General features: G+C 36.8%; 1 long non-coding RNA gene across 2 annotated transcripts in view; it reads left to right on the plus strand.

The window, feature by feature from the left end:
- Positions 1 to 16,929, plus strand: part of LOC129484003 (uncharacterized) — a 46,761-nt gene that overhangs the window by 4,964 nt on the left and 24,868 nt on the right. The window contains exon 4 of one of the 2 annotated variants that reach the window (XR_010121563.1): positions 2,613 to 2,805. The exons of the other annotated variant lie outside the window; for it this stretch is intronic. This is a non-coding gene — a long non-coding RNA (uncharacterized lncRNA). Of the gene's footprint in view, positions 1 to 2,612; positions 2,806 to 16,929 lie in introns of those variants that run through there. 2 annotated transcript variants of the gene reach the window in all.

Below are 16,929 nucleotides of genomic sequence, written 5' to 3' on the forward strand. Positions count from 1 at the left end.
AAATGGTATGGGGAATTGACAGCTCATTTCTCTGGGAATTCAAATTGAATTGGCACAAGGTTTTTCTGAAGGTTTTTGGCAACACATACAAATTAATATTCACATTTTATGTGTGAAGAAGCTCTTGTTTACAGAGTTAAATAACCAACCTAGCATAGTTATTGAAAGTAGAGCCAATCCTTAGTCCCAGCCCTTTAGTTACAATACTCTTCTATCATTTGATAAAAACATAACCACAAAGACTACTCTCACGATTCCTGTGGTGGAAAAGTATCTCAAATCATAGCAATCATTATTTTATAAACATCTGGAAATCTTTCATAGATGATTTCCCATGTGATTAAATATTTTTCTCCACATGATCTCTATGTCTTGAAAATTTTAATTGAAGCAATTCCGGTATAGAGTGTCTACCTTTTGTTTCTAAAATAACAACATAAGACTCCTAATTTAGCACCCAAAAAACATGTACACAAGATTCTGCTATATCCTCCCAGATAAACTAATTTTCAAATGTATGTTAGCATGTCTTAATGAGATAAATTTTACAGATGCCATTAGCTATTGCCAACTTCAAATTTGTTATTGCCAATTGATTTATTGATCTGAAGCTCATGTTTCTAAGAAAACTCTTAGGTCATGATAATAAACTGCATCATGATGATAAACTGGTTGCTAGAAAATGCGTATTTCACAGAAGCAAGAATTGGGTGGCACACGTCTTTGTTTTGACAAAATCAGGCACTAGATTTTCAAGGAACATTTTAAAAGAAAGGGAAGTTCAGCACACATCCCACTTTCACCCTATAAATAATTATCAGCTTTTTTTTGTTGTTGTTTGCTTGTTTGTTTTTGAGATGGAGTCTCTCTCTGTCACCCAGGCTGGAATGCAGTGGCGCAATCTCGGCTCACTCACTGCAACCTCCACCTCCCGGGTTCAAGTGATTCTCCTGCCTCAGCCTCCCGAGTAGCTGGGATTACAAGCATATGCCACCACACCCAGTTAATTTTTGTATTTTTAGTAGAGACGGGGTTTCACCATGTTGGTCAGGATGGTCTCGATCTCCTGACATCGTGATCTGCCTGCCTCGGCCTCCCAAAGTGCTGGGATAACAGGCGTGAGCCACCGCGCCCGGCCATATCATATGTTTTATAATAAAGGCAATTCCTAACCACTATGACTTCCAAGGATATTTGAAATCTCTTTTGGCTACTGTTGTTACCTAATGACATCTACTCTTCTGCTTTCATCCTTGGATCATAGCATCAGCTTTAAGAACTCTGGATTTTGAATTCAATTTAATGCATCCTTCACTCTCTTCTGTACCTCTTAGTATTCTTCTTATCCTTCAAGGTCCAATGCATTCCTTTTACATGAAGCCTCACTTTTAAAATACGTTGCAAACGTTGGGCCAAACTGTATGGTAGTGCCTCTGGTCATTCTGAGAACTAACTTATCTGCTTTCAAAAAGCTTGCGCCTGGTATAGTTATTCTTATCTAGGTTGCATGTCACCCACTAAGATGCTCCATTTGGGGTTGTAAGATGTACAAATTTGTTTCAAAGGTAAATTATAGATAACTCAAATTAAGTTACGAAAGAACAAATTGCTGCTGCCTCCTGCTGTTCCTGATCCCAGTATTAACGGTGGAGGGTGTCCAGGTTCTTCGCCTCTTGAAAAAAGCATCGGACAAAACACACAAAGCAAGGAAGAAATGATGGGTTTTACTGAAAATGAAAGTACACTCCACTGTGTGAGGGCAGGCCTGAGCATAGGGGCTCAAAGGCCTGTTACAGAATTTTGGGGCATTTAAATACCCAGTACTTGGGGTATATCCTATGTAAATGAAGAGGATGAAGCAAAGTTACAAAGTCATTTACTTGGCCTACGGACCTATGGAGAGGATATTTCCGGTCATATCTAAAGTGTGAATCGGCTTATGTTCCCTGCCTCCAGACCCTATTTTCCTGCCTCATCTCTCCACTGAGAGATGTGATCCCCATAAATCTTTGTGGGAGGCAGAGGGACCAATGATCTTTTTTCTGTAACTGCTTCATGCTGGCTTGAGGCATAGTGGCACTATCTGTTGGGGATCACAGAACTCATCCTGCTCTATCTAGTGGAGGCAGGGTAGCTTCTTGATGGCCAGGGGTGGTGTCTTCACCTGAAACTGGCTGGAACCTTTGTTGCATGATCATCTGAAGGAGAATAGTCTCTAGGCGAGAGGAAATGAACTTGGTTAAAATATTTAATGGGAACTTCCTGGGGTGGATACCTATGCTGTCAGAAATGTTTGTTATAAAGATTTGCAGAAGAAAAAACAAAACTTGGTCTGTTCTCGAATCCATGTGTTTCCTAAAGTCTTAGCACAAGGACTCCATTTTGGTTTGGTTTGGTCTGTTGGGGCCTGGTGCATGAGCTGAGTCCAAAACAATGGCCTCCCAGACTTTTGTTTTAAAAATTCCCCCTTTTTGGTCAGGTTCTCACTTAGGTGAGAGTGTGACCAAAACTTAGGGCCTCAGCACCACTCTCAGTTACCATCATTTTGGGTTTCTGGTCTCAGCATGTCATTTATAGATTACAGTGTCCTTACTGTTGCACATTTCTTTCAGCTCTTGTCATTCCCATTGAAGAGAGACCATAAGACATTCTAGAGATGGCTGCATGCAAGCATTTAAAACCTTTGAGAGAATACAGCTCACCAGGGAGACTACTATTATGAATATTGGGAGGATAATACCAATAGTTCAGAGTATGCTCCTTACCCAGGGTCCCCATAAACCAAACCACCTAAAATTAAATAGATTAAAGAATGAGCTAAATGAAGAGTCTACTCGCTTGACTACATTGTCTTTTCATTAATCCTCTACTACTGAATTTTTATAATCTGCATTTGATATATTTCTCCATAGGCCAAAAGTGTCAGCAGCTGCACAGGTACTTTTCTGTTTACTAAATTCTATTATTTAGCATAATTTTCACAAGAGAATTCAAAGTCTGTTGTGTAACAATAACCTTTAAAGTAGAATTAGCTATAGAGCCTATCATGTGGTATACATTTCTAATCATTGCTTCTTTTACTTTAAACCATGGAAAAAGGACCTAACAAAGGATGCCCTTCTAGAAGAGTGAAGGCCTCCTGGAAGTGTACTCTTTAACCCATGATGTGGGTTTAGAGGAGTGAACTAATGTTTTGTTTTTGACTGATTATGAGGCAATGTATGTACTATTAAGGTTTCTTGCCTACACTGGGCCTTCGTCTTTATCTATCAAAGATAAGGTTATCCATGTATAAGGCTGGCTGCAAACTCCTTCACAAATAAAAGTATAACCCCATAAGTGCACACAACAGACCGCTTTTTTGTTTGTTTGTTTGTTTGTAGAGGCATAAGCAAAAAAAAAAATTCAAAGAAAAGAGTTTCACGACAGTAACAGTCTTAACCTGTGAACTTGGGAAAGGCTGTTCATATCAAGGATGCCATGTTCTTCTTGGGAGAAATTTCCCTGGTTAACTTTACCCTTGTTAAGGTTTTACAGATTATTGGTAAAATACATTCCAATGGGTACACAGTTCCAAAAGTGTGGTGGGATCTCAACTGTGAGACTATGAACCCAAAGCCCAAGGTCCTGAAGTTTTGTTGTAGTGTGGATGGCAAGGACAGTCTTTCTCCGATGTTCTCAGAGGATCCAAACCATAAAAAGCTTTTTTACCTGGTGAAAATACAGTGTAGCATAATAATCTGTTATAATATCAGCCCTCTTGCATGGGAAAACTTCCATACAACCAGAAAACATGCATTGACAATGACAATTGAATGAAATCCCTTTATAAACTGTTTAAATGGCCCACCTAGTGACCAAATATACGTGAAGCTTTAATTATCTGCCCAGGAATATAGGATCAAGCACTGGTTATAAACTAAACAATTTCAGTATCAGCTGGTTTAACATGAAAATCTCACAAAGTATTTTCTTGATGTTTAATTAATTTTTGTTCTACTTGGGTTAGTAGCTTTATACAAGGAAATTTGGTTATTTCTGTGGTTTACAATAACTTAGCATAATAACCATAATTATAATTGATAGCATATACTATTTTAGATATCCCATACTATTTTGGAAAATATATTAGTATTATTCACAAAAATCTAAAGAATATTGAACATCATTTTGGCAATTCCATGTACCTCAACATGACAAATACCCCTGTTTACCTCATTTCTGGATGTTTTCAGGGGCCCTCTGATCCATCCAGAAAACCAGGCATTAAGAAAGACAAATTTGAAACTGAAGTTTGATTTTGGCATAAATTACTTATTTTGTCAAAATGATGATGCTGGAATTTTAAAGAAGCAAAAGCCTTTTATAACCTTTTACAAAAAAAAAAAATACATTCTACTTACTGTTTTTACACACCTTGCATGTAAAACTGTTTCTAGTAGTATTAACTGCAAGTTACAATGGCGACTCTTAGCAATTTTAACTTTAATGTAAAACCTGGTAAGTTGTGTTCTAAGGTTTGACTATTTCCAGCATAGTTAGGAGTGTGGCCAACTCCATGTTTCTCCTGGCCTTATCTAACTGGAAAGCAGGCAAGTTAAACAATTATCAAAAGCCAAAGAAGCAAAGAAGCAGTTTATGACCTGAAAGCATTTATAAAACCTAATATTTGAACATAATTTAGACCACATGTTTATATTTTGAATACATTGTATTTTACCAATAATCTGTAAAACCGTCTTTATTTCCCAAAGACTGCTAAAGTCATGTAAACCAAGAGGCAGTACATTTTCTTTTTTTTTTTGAGACGGAGTCTCGCTCTGTCGCCCAGGCTGGAGTGCAGTGGCGCAATCTCGGCTCACTGCAAGCTCCACCTCCTGGGTTCACGCCGTTCTCCTGCCTCAGCCTCTCCGAGTAGCTGGGACTACAGGCGCCCGCCACCACGCCCGGATAATTTTTTTGTATTTTTAGTAGAGATGGGGTTTCACCGTGTTAGCCAGGATGGTCTCGATCTCCTGACCTCGTAATCCGCCCACCTCGGCCTCCCAAAGTGCTGGGATTACAAGCGTGAGCCACCGCACCCGGCCAAGAGGCAGTACGTTTTCTACTTTTCTGGCAAAATATTTTATTTAAGCTCTTATTATTATTAAACCAATTAATTTAAAACTTTACAGAGGTGATTAACCAGTATGCATAGAAAGAAAGGGGCCAGAGATTGACTGGTAAGAAATTCTTATCCTTTTGCTGGCATGCCAGGTTTCTGAGTTCTCTCTCCCTGAGCAGCCTTAGTGACCCTGCTTGACTATGCAAACAAACATATTGCCATGAATTAAGAATATTCACAAATAGTTTACAAATTTTGGAGAAATTAGGCAGAGAGAGAGAAATATGACTCCAATTCTATTTATGAAAGTATACTCAACACGCTTAAAGTATTAGCCTAAAATCTAAAAAGTTAGTTTATAAGGATAAAAAGTTGGTGTGCTCCATTAATTACTGTGGCCTGACCAAGTTACCTTAGGAATTCCAGATAAATGGAATGAATGATGACTCGCTAGAAATGCATAGGAAACAAAATAACTATTCACAGAACCAAATACAAGCCTTCCACTAGAAACTAAAAAGCATCATGCTTTTATATATAAGGATACACAAGCAAAGCCAGAGGAGAATAAACAGCAAACAAATGAAAACTAGAAGCAAAAACAAACAGGAAACTGACCCTAAATTTTCCTATTCAATTTACCCTGGAGACTGTAGTGTTACCTAGGGCCTCCAAAACCCACATAATGAATATTTCATTCCTGACACACAATTCAATGTCCTTAAGTTCACCAATATCATTATACATTCTGTGCAATCAAGAAATCCACCTTAGGCACATGACCAATAAGTACTCTAGCACTATCCATGCAAAACAGTAAACAGTGTGAAGCAAGGCAAGCATGTATGTGAAATTTGGCTCCATGCTAAATCTAGCTTCATGCTTAACTATATTAAAAAAAATTGCCAAACTGCCTATACATTTTTTACAATACTTCTTATTTGACTTTAATCAAGACTAAGAGCTTTAACTATGAACATGTTAATTAGCAAAATGTCCCCAATTCTTTATTAGGTTCTTAAGAATATTTTATCATATAAACTTTTTCCACATCTTTCTCCCTTACTTAGTGATTCCTTACTACATTGTTTCATAAATAACCTTTTTAAATCTGTAATTTAACTTTAAGATAACTTTTGAATTAGACAAAATTATTATTTTCCACTGATAACATAACTGTTTCTGGCACATTTTGTATACAGAATTATGTGTTAACCAGAATTTTATCCTTAGTAAACTAAAACTTTAGTGAAATCCTAAAAAGCAAGAAATCCTGAACTATGAGATATGGGCATTTATAGATAAGAACAACTCCACAATTTTAGTAGCATATTTCCCCATATTACAACACTTTCTTAATTGGAAATGACCCAGATATTAAATGCGCATTAAGAATAACTTTGAGATTTTAATTTACACAAAAAGTTTACCTCAAACATTTATCCTAATCACTGTACTTAATTTTTTACTTTTAACAAGGGAGACATGAGACATCAATCAACACATGTAAAATGAACCTTCGTTTGGTCCTGAAAGGCAGGACAACTCGAAGTGGGAGGGGAGTTGGGGCTTCCAGGTCACAGACAGGTGTGACAGGAATGGTTGCATTCTTTTGAGTTTCTGATTAGCCTTTCCAGAGGAAGCAGTCAGATATGTATTTATCTCAGTGAGACTTTGAATAGAATGGAAGGCAGGCTTTCCCCAAGCAGCTCCCAGCTTGAATTAACACTGACATTTTAAAATATCTAGCAAAGACAAACATAAAATTCAGACAAAAATGTATGCTGACAATTCTGATGGCATTTCTACTTTTATTCCACCAATAATTTTAAAGCTAGCTTGTTTAGTAAAGTTACACTTTAAGTCACGTGAACTTGAAAATTGTTTACACTTATTTACTTAATTTATGAGCGTTCTTTCACTTATAAGCCAATTTTGGTAAAACATATAACAATAAGTGTACATACAAATAAACACTTCTAGACATGTATACACACACAAATGAAGATCCAATAGCTTGGAACCTTAGCCATGAGACAGCAATAAAAGCTTGCTGGTTTTACTTCTTTGCCCCAGTAGATAATCCAATAAAGGCTGTGAACCAAACTTTCGGATAAAGCAGTCTCCATAGCAGTTTGATTTTTCTTTTTCTTTTCTTTTGAGACAGGGTCTCACTCCGTAGCCCAGGTTGGAGTGCAGTGGCATGATCTCAGCTCACTGCAACCTCCACATCCCAGTCTCAGTTCAAACAATTCTCCTGTCTCAGCCTCCCAAGTAGCTGGGATTACAGGCATGCTTCACCATACCCACCTAATTTTTTTGTATTTTTAGTAGAGATGGGGTTTCACCATGTTGACCAGGCTGGTCTTGAACTCCTGACCTCATGATCCATCCGCCTCGGCCTCTCAAAGTGCTGGGATTACAGGTGTGAGCCACCACACCTGGCCTGGCAGTTTGATTCTTAAATGCCAAACCTCTCCAGATTCCAAAGAGCCCTGGTGCCAAACAGTACCAAAGGAGGGTGTCACACATTAATCAGTCCCCCTGCTTAGAACCGCAGAACAAAAGCCTGGATACATGCAATGCCATTCTGCTTTCCCATTCAACAGTAAACTCCAGATTCCAAACAATGTTGGGGCCAAACAGCATTGCAACTGTGAGAGAAAATTCTAAGGAGGGCTTAGTACTAGACCTCAGAACCTCTGCGGAGAGCAGAGAGCATCCCCTTGGGGCAGGTTGAGGTCTGCAGGCCCCCCAGAGGGTCCTCCTGTGGGCTCCAATCTGACCTTAGGTGGGCACCAGCGGCGCGTGCCGTTTTTCCCCTCCAGAACATAGTATGAGTTTTGTAAGAATAGCCATGAACTGTAATGAGAACTGGATGCCAGGTGGGCCTTTTTGTCGTTAGCCAGTTGAGTATGATAACGGAAGAATTTAGCACAAGAACAGAAGGTTTAAGTCCCCTGAAACATGTGCGAGTTTGCTCTGAGGTGTACCACACGCAGGGATCGGGGAACACCCGCAGAAGAGATTTTTTAAAAAGTCCTTCCCCCTTTGGGGCAGAGCAATTATAAACGGCCACTGAAAGACTGAAAAAGAAAGAAAGGAAACAAAAATCAAAAAGACCCAGATTCCTTAAGCAAACCTGGTGTTGGCAGTTAGGCGTCTCTGCATGGAAATCCCTTAGTTTCACTGGCCATGGCCGGAAACCTGCAGTTGCTTCCATGTTTAGGTGCTGACCACCAAGGATCCCTGGTTGGAAAGGAAAAGACAGAGAGAGAGACAGAGACAGACAGAGAGGGAGAGAGAAAGAGAAAGAGAAATTCCCCTGTTTGGAGCAGAAAGGAAAAGGAGAAAGGAGAAAAATAAACCCCAAACTTTGGGCTAACCTCTTCCTCCTGGCTGGCTCTCCAAAATATGTTAACAGTGGAGGGTGTACAGATTCCTGGTTTCTTGAGCAAAGAATTGAACAAAACGCACAAACAGAGCGAGGAAGGAATGAAAGGTTTTATTGAAAATGGAAGTACATTCCAGGCCGGGCGTGGTGGCTCACGCCTGTAATCCCAGCACTTTGGGAGGCCAAGGCAGCAGATCACGAGATCAGGAGATCGAGACAATCCCGGCCAACATAGTGAAACCCCATCTCTACTAAAAATACAAAAATTAGCCGGGCATGGTGGCGCATGCCTGTAATCCCAGCTACTTGGGAGGCAGAGGCAGGAGAATCCCTTGAACCAGGGAGTTGGAGGTTGCAGTGAGCCAAGATCGCACCTCAGCACTCTAGCCTGGCGACAGAGGTAGACTGTCTCAAAAAAAAAAAAAGGACACTCCACAGTGTGGAAGCAGGCCTGAGCATAGGGGCCCAAAGGCCTTGTTACAGAATTTTGGGGAGTTTAAGTACCCTCTGCTTGGGGTATGCCCTATGTAAATGAAGAGGATGAAGTAAAGTTATGAAGACATTTACTTGGCCTTCACCCTGTGGAGAGGATATTTCCTGTCATAGCTGAAGCATGAATTGGCCTTATGTTCCCTGCCTCCAGACCCTATTTTCCTGCCCCACCAGGAGCACCATAATCAGCAGTATTACAATTTACACAATTTACAATTTATTTCCATTTTCACCTAGAAGGTAAATATTCCAAAGAATTTCCTGGCACAAAACACCTGGAAATGTATGATAGAATATAAGTAGCCTTTAATGTGGAAATTTGACCTCAAAAAAAATTAGGGGATATTTCAGGGGCCAAAAACAGACGCTCCTCAATGCTGCCAAGTGCCCTGAGAGCATCTTTTCTGTAAAGAAGAGGCTTAGGTTTTCACAGCCACTTGGAAACAGGAAGTAAAACTTTGGGAGCAATACGGGCAGGCAGTTGGAACCTCATAAAATAAGAGGTCCTTCAGGATGAAAACTTGGAAAGGACACCTTCACATGCTAGCCTGGAGTAGACAATAAGAAAGTTTGCCCATCTAGGCCTAGGATCTGAATTAAGGGGAAAACGCATCCTCCAAAATGTAAAGGAAATATGTTGGGTTTGAATTATGCACACCGCAAATTGTTGGAAAACCCAGACAAGACGTTAAAAGAAAAGGGGATTTGGTATTTTATTGTGAGGAATTCCTGGCAGAAACAAAAGCAAAACTTCCCTAGGGAGGCCTAACATCCACCTGAGCTGCATAAAATTCCTGAAGAAAAAAATTTGGCAGAATATGGGCTCAGAATCTAAAATTACGAACTCTTAGAAAACAGCCATAACTTACAAACCAATGCACAGCTATTTCACGCCCATTTCACTGGCTGTAACCCAAAATGACTGGGGAGAAGTGGCTCTGAACCTGGGTACAATGCACAGGCTAGTGTACTTTTGTAAGTTGACTTTGTAAACAGGAATTGTTTACTTCCTCCTGTTGTGAGATTTATTTCTGACTTCAGTACAGATGATGATATGACAGTGTTGTGGCTTTATTTTATATTAGTGAGCTGCTAATTGTTATTGAGATGCTAATTATTAACATGTTATAGTGTTTACTTCACAATAAATCTGCACAGAAGCTCTAGGTAGTATTGGCATATTTGAGTATACCTTTTGTAAAAGAAATATGGAAAAATAACTACATTTTTAATAGATCATTTTTGCAATGACAATAGTTAGAAATTAGTGACTACAATGTCTACATTGTACCTAGTTTCAAATCATCAAGGCATTCTGAATATTTCAACAAAGTGCTCATTAGTGAAAATCCTGATATTTAGAAGAGCACTATTTATTGTAATAAAATAAGCTGTAGGTCATTTAGTATTGTGTCGGTTGAGAACTTGTTACTAGAAGCATCCAACCAAGTTGCATTGTTACAAGGAGCCTCATGTCATTCGTAAAAAGTGAGAAAAACAATTTATTGGAAAATCGAAAAATAGTTTTGAGACCAGATGAGCTGAAGAAGTTTCCACAGATTTTCTTATCAAATCATAATTTGTGAGTTGAGTCCTGATATCTGAAACAAGTTTTTACAAAGTTATAAAAACTTGTCCTTTTAAATGGGTGTGACCTTGGTGGCTTCTCTTGGCTATCAGTGTTGTACCTTATGTAAATTAGGAAAAGCACATAGAAGGAGGCCTTTCTTGTGAAACAAAGCAAATAACTACAAGGAAATGTACATTTATCTGGTCAAAGACAAAATTTTTGTATCTGTAACACACAAGGTAAGTAAATCAATATTCACCAATAATGCTCCTGCCTAGATCTGAAGAAAAATTAAGAATGTCTTTACTGATATATAAAAAAAGCATAATCATATATTGTCTATTACCCCATCATGTACTTGCTGACAAGAATTTGGATTAAAAAAAATTGAAGGCTCTTTTGTCTCCTGCAAAGAGCATGATAAATTTCCTTAGAGCATATTTTCTAAATAATCACTGTCACTTCAGTGATTCTTTTAAAGAAATTGTTACCAAACACATGCCCTTTATTTGTAAACTGGAGTATAGTGCTTTAAACTGGACATGTAAAAATATAAGCTATTTCCTTTACCTCTAAAAATACTAATAGAGTCAATGACATAAATTAATGTTTGTCTTTCTTTGAATGTGTTTATGAATAGTCAAACTCTTAAAACTGACTACTGTTTTAAGGAACTAGTCTGAAAGTACATGGCAACATCCACATTAAATTTGTCTAGTTTTATAAGAAAACTGCCTCTTTGGAAAAGAAATTTTAAAAATTTTGCTTTCTAACAGAGAGATGTTAGAAAATTCAGAAATGACTATCTGAAGCATGAAGGCATTACCAAGAGCTGAATGTCTGTCTGTGGCTATTTTTCTCTTGGAAAGCTTTTCATGCCAAATAAATAAATAAATAAATGGATACTGAATCTATTTATCTTTAACCTGGATGCCTACTAACCACTAGAGCCATTAACTATATGCACATGTATTTAGTGACAATGATGTGCCAAATTTCTTTTATACCATTGCATGATGTTTAGAGCAGAGATTCTTCAGCCGGAATGCTTGGCTAAGAATCCCAGGTTCACCACTTACGGTTTTTTTTTAAGCTGGGCAAGTTATTGAACCTCTCTTAACTTGATTTCTCATTGTAAAATGGTGATAATAGTAGTGCCTACCCCTGAAGGTAGACATGAGGTTTTTAAAAGCAAATATTTGTAAAGTACTGAGTGGCTCATAGTAATAAGCACTATACAAGTGTTCTATAAATGAATAAACTAGAAACATTTCCATAACTGGAGAAGAAAGTGATGAAAATTGTTGTTCTTTTGCTTGTACATAGTTAAGATTGGATTTTCGTCATTGCCTCATCAAAACAAAAACTAGAAACCACTTGAGTGTAACTGATAAACACTTCAAAAATGTTCTAATTTTTTGCAGATTATGGAATAAAAGCCTCAGCATAAAAATCACTAAGCTTGGATATTTTTAAAAAGCATAATGTTTCTTGTTTATGTTAATATAAAACTGAAACTGTAAATCAATTTCTTGCATGCACTAAATATGGCATAACTTAAAAATTTTTTAAATATAGCATAAAGAACTAACCTACTACAGATTTTATTTATAAGATGTGAGATCACACTTTGAGAAAAAAATTATGAAAAATGCAAGCTGAAGGAAACAAAAGAAGAAGGAAAAAACCCATCACAGTTCTAGTAGATATTTACATTGGAAATTAATTGTTCTTTTTCAGTGTCCCAGTGATTTTTTTATATCTATATTTTGTCACAGAAATCTTTCTGGCTTATATAATAATAAACATTCTTTTGTGAGGTATTTAAGCCCTTGAAGGCAGGATTCTTTCTTATTATCTTTTATCTCTATGTAATAAGCATAGAATTTCTTTCATGTATATATATGTATATATTCAGTAAATAAGTACATAATTACTGTCTGTAAATCAATCTATCTATCTATCTGTAAATTTCTTAGGAACTCTGAGTAGAAAAAAATGCATTATGGCCTAAGTGCTTATTGTCACTGAGTATGAGAATTCTAGAGCTGGAGAAAACCTAAGAGAAACCTATATTTCTCTATCATTTTACACAAAAGAAACTTAGACTTGCCTCCCTGATATTCAAAAGCAATGCGACTATTGATGTTTTCTCAAACGTGCAGCTTTTCAGTCATGTAGTTGAAGTAATGACAGATAAATTATTTTGTGCTTACCAGATCCTGTTTTATTTTATGGGTACAGAGGGATACTACATTTTCCGACTTCTTTTCCGTGAGATTGGGGCCACATGACTCAGATATAGCAGATGCCCTTAACCAAGCCTGCAATAAAAACCCAAGTGTAAAGTCCACTTTGTCTTTGCAAGGTGATTTTAGGTCGTCTTTTAAAGACAGAAACATTATGAGATGAAAGGCACTTGGATCTCTAAGTCACTCCTTGAGAAAAATCTTCCAAAGTGAGCTTCTTAACATGTTTTACTGTGATAGGGAAGAATTAACCTTGTTCCGAGTTAAGTGAATCAGATTTCATGTTTTAGTTGTTACTGCAACATGGTATAGTCTACTTTGCCTAATGCAGAATTTCCTGGATGATAGTCAGATTTTCCCAAATACTTGGAATTTCCACAAGTTTCTTCCCATCTTTATGTTGCATGCTTTCATAGCAAACAGCAATCTTTTTTTTTTTTTTCCTGAGACAGCATCTTGCTCTGTTGCCCCGGCTAGAGTGCAGTGGCGTGATCTGCAACCTCCGCCTCCTGGGTTCAACCAATTGTCCTGCCTCAACCTCCCGAGTAGCTGGGATTACAGGCACATGCCACCATGCCTGGCTAATTTTTGTATTTTTTTAAATAGAGATGGGGTTTCACCATATTGGTCAGGCTGGTTTCCAACTCCTGACCTTGTGATCCACCTACCTCAGCCTCCCAAAGTACTGGGATCACCGGCATGAGCCACTATGCCTGACAACAGCAATCTTCTTCTAGTATCAAGACACTTCTTTTATGCTCTCATGGTTTTATTTAGGTTATAAGATTAGTAAAAATGTATATAAGCAACTGGTTTGGGGAAAATTATAGGTTTCAATTTTACCAGCTAATATTCTTTGAAACTATGTGCTTTTCTAATTGTTTGATATTTTTTGCAATATTGGTAAATGATAAAATATAAGGAAACCCAGAGGTTTCTTGGTAAAGTTTAATATTTACTTATTATAACAAATATTTATTTCAGCTTCAACAGTAATAAAAGATAATATTGTGTTTTGAAAATCACAGAAAATGATACTGAAATATCTGTGCAATCTGACATTTATCTGTACTGGCATTTTTATTCCAGTATTAAGTGATTTATTAAATCAACTACTTGAGATGAACATTGTCTCTGATTTGTCCTCATCTTTTATTTTTACTGGAATACAATTGACCTAGGGCTAATGACTCAATGTTATATGAGGGTATTATATATCATTACAAGAAACCAGTGTATTTCTTGGAAAAAACACACAAATATATACTCACATATAGATATATATGTTTATCTGCATGTGTGCATATTTATATATATAATATACATATATGTATCTACAGAGAGAGAGAGAATTTGATAATTAAACAAAACCAAGAGACAAAAATGGACATAAAATGGCATTTCCTGTCTTGAAAATTTCAAATTCTTCTGTAAATTATTCCATTGTTAAGTAGGGGAAAAATAAATCACAAGACTTATTCCCTATAATACATTATTAACCAGAAATATAGAATCTTTAATTTAAATTTTAACAAAATTAATAAAAAGTAAGCATATATAACACATCTTTAAATAAAAGCATGTATATTTATTTCCTAAATGATAATTCACATAGTATTATTATTATTTTAGGTGCATGAACTTGAAAATAATTTTAATTATTTACGTGGCATTATAATCTTGGGGATGGGATTTGTATTCTATAACAATACTTTCCTAATGATTTGTAAACATTTCTGAAACTATGAGAAATATGTGCATCCTATTAGCTTTAAATGCTGAGTGTGCTTGATTATTTTTATTTGTTTTCTAGGGCTGCTGTAACAAAGTAACACAAACTGGGGGTGGCTTACAACAGCAGAAATGTATTCCCTTCCAGTTCTGCAGGCTAGAAGTCTAAAATCAAGGTGTCAGCAGAGCCATGTTCTCTCTGAACACTCTAGGGAATAATCTCTTCCATGCCTCTCTCTTAGCATCTGCTGTTGCTAGAAGGCCTTGGCATTCCTTAGCTTGCAGACACATTACTCCCATCTCTGTATTTTTTGTCATCTCTGCCTTTGTTGTCATATGATGCCCTCCCTGTGTGTCTCTGTCTGTGTTGATTCTCCCCTTCTTATAAGGATATTATATTGGGTTAAGAGTACACACTACTCTAATATGATTCATCTTAACTTGATTACATACACAAAGAATGTATTTCTAAAAAATATTAAACTCATAGGTATCAGGGGATAAAACTCAAACATATATTTTTGAAGGGCTCAATTCAAATCATAGTAATCACATATGTCATCTTAGTCAATTTCTATTTTGGAAAGCGAGTTTAAAATAATGGTTAGAAGCATGGATTCTGGCATTAGGTAAACCTGGCAGACATTCCCATTTTTTCCTTATGGACTGGATAGCTTAAGAAAGTTACTTAACTCTGTGGGCCTCAGTTTACTCACAAGTGACATCTGCTAACAATACTTACTCAAAGGGTTTGGCAGATGACTAAATAAAAATGTGAATCCCTCACAGTGCCAGGGACATAGTGAATACATTTTAGTATTTATTATTGTTTTAGCTGTTACAATCACTACTTGAGTTTTACTCGACTTTGAATGGTTTCATAGAGAGACTGAAATTCTCTCTAATTTTTACACTATCATGCATTTACCTACTTAATATGATAAGCATACTTTCTTGTAAAGGTTATTTGGGAAATTTGGTCAGAATTCAGTAACATTAATCAAAGTAGAACTAGATTATAATGTAGACAGGCAGACAGGTAGGTAGGTAGATAGGTAAGTAGGTAGGTAGATAGATAAATGTAGGTATAGATAGGAAAGTATGAGATCAATAATTTCAATTTTTTAAATCCTCTGCTCAAATTCTCAGGGTGTTTAATACTTATGCCCTATGAATTTCTCTGAGAAGATTGAGAGTAATAGTTTATAATAGTTTCCAAACTCATTGCCTATGGAATAACTTTTATGGCATATCTTGGGAAAGCAATGCTCCTTAGAACATGCATTGAGAAATAATGTACAAAAATTACATAATTGAGATGAAAAATAAGATAGGGAACTGTGAGTATAACATGGCTTAGATTATCTAAGTACTAATGAGCGGTCTAACCACTTACATATACATTTTTACAGGTAAAAGATTGATTGATTGATTGAGATGGAGTTTTGCTCTTGTTGCCCAGGCTGTAGTACAATAACGTGATCTTGGTTCACTGCAACCTCCGCCTCCCAGGTTCAAGCAATTCTCCTGCCTTAGCCTCTAGAGTAGCTGAGATTAAAGGTGCCTGCCACCATGCCCAACTAATTTTTGTATTTTTAGTAGAGACGGGGTTTCACTGTGTTGGCCAGGCTGGTCTCAAACTCCTGACCTCGTGATCTGCCCACCTCGGCCTCCCAAAGTGTTGGGATTACAGGCGTGAGTGACTGCGCCCAGCCCAGATAAAACATTTTGAAAAATTATCTGTTGCAGTGTTCTGGATGGCAGCTTTAGGGATTAGTTTTAGGGATATTACTGCTGAAATTATTTGAACTAAAACAAACAAAATGTTTTGGTTGATACTTCTTGATTCCTCTTTTTTTATCTTATTAAGACCGTCAATATCTACTTGACTTTTCTAATTGTTTTATATTTTTTTACTTAGTCATCTTAGTCATCTTAGTCAATTTCTATTTTGGAAAGCGAGTTTAAAATAATGGTTAGACATTAACACTCAATTGGTCTTTTTCAAGACAAAAAAAATTACTTACTTTCAAAACAACATGTATCTATTTTATATGTCGTATTTTAGCTCAACAAATTAAAGAGGAAAAATACAGTGGCTAGAATTAATAGACATAACATCCCCAAATTACATGCTCTCAAGGTACAATCTATCGGAGAAGTTAATATTCACATACACATAACTATAGTGTGAAGCAAATGGGCCAGAAAGGAGTCACGAGCAAAATGCTCTGGAGGATAGAAAAAAATTATTTTAAAGAGGCAAGGTTTGTGGAACTTGTAACTAAATGAATCCTGACATAAAAAAAAAAAAGTAAAAACAGTTAAAATCAATATGAGGTTTTGAACTTGATTATGTAAGTACAGAATAGGACCTAGGTGAAATTAT

The sequence above is a fragment of the Symphalangus syndactylus genome, chromosome 6 (assembly GCF_028878055.3).
Source record: "Symphalangus syndactylus isolate Jambi chromosome 6, NHGRI_mSymSyn1-v2.1_pri, whole genome shotgun sequence".
NCBI classification, from domain to species: Eukaryota; Metazoa; Chordata; class Mammalia; order Primates; family Hylobatidae; genus Symphalangus; species Symphalangus syndactylus.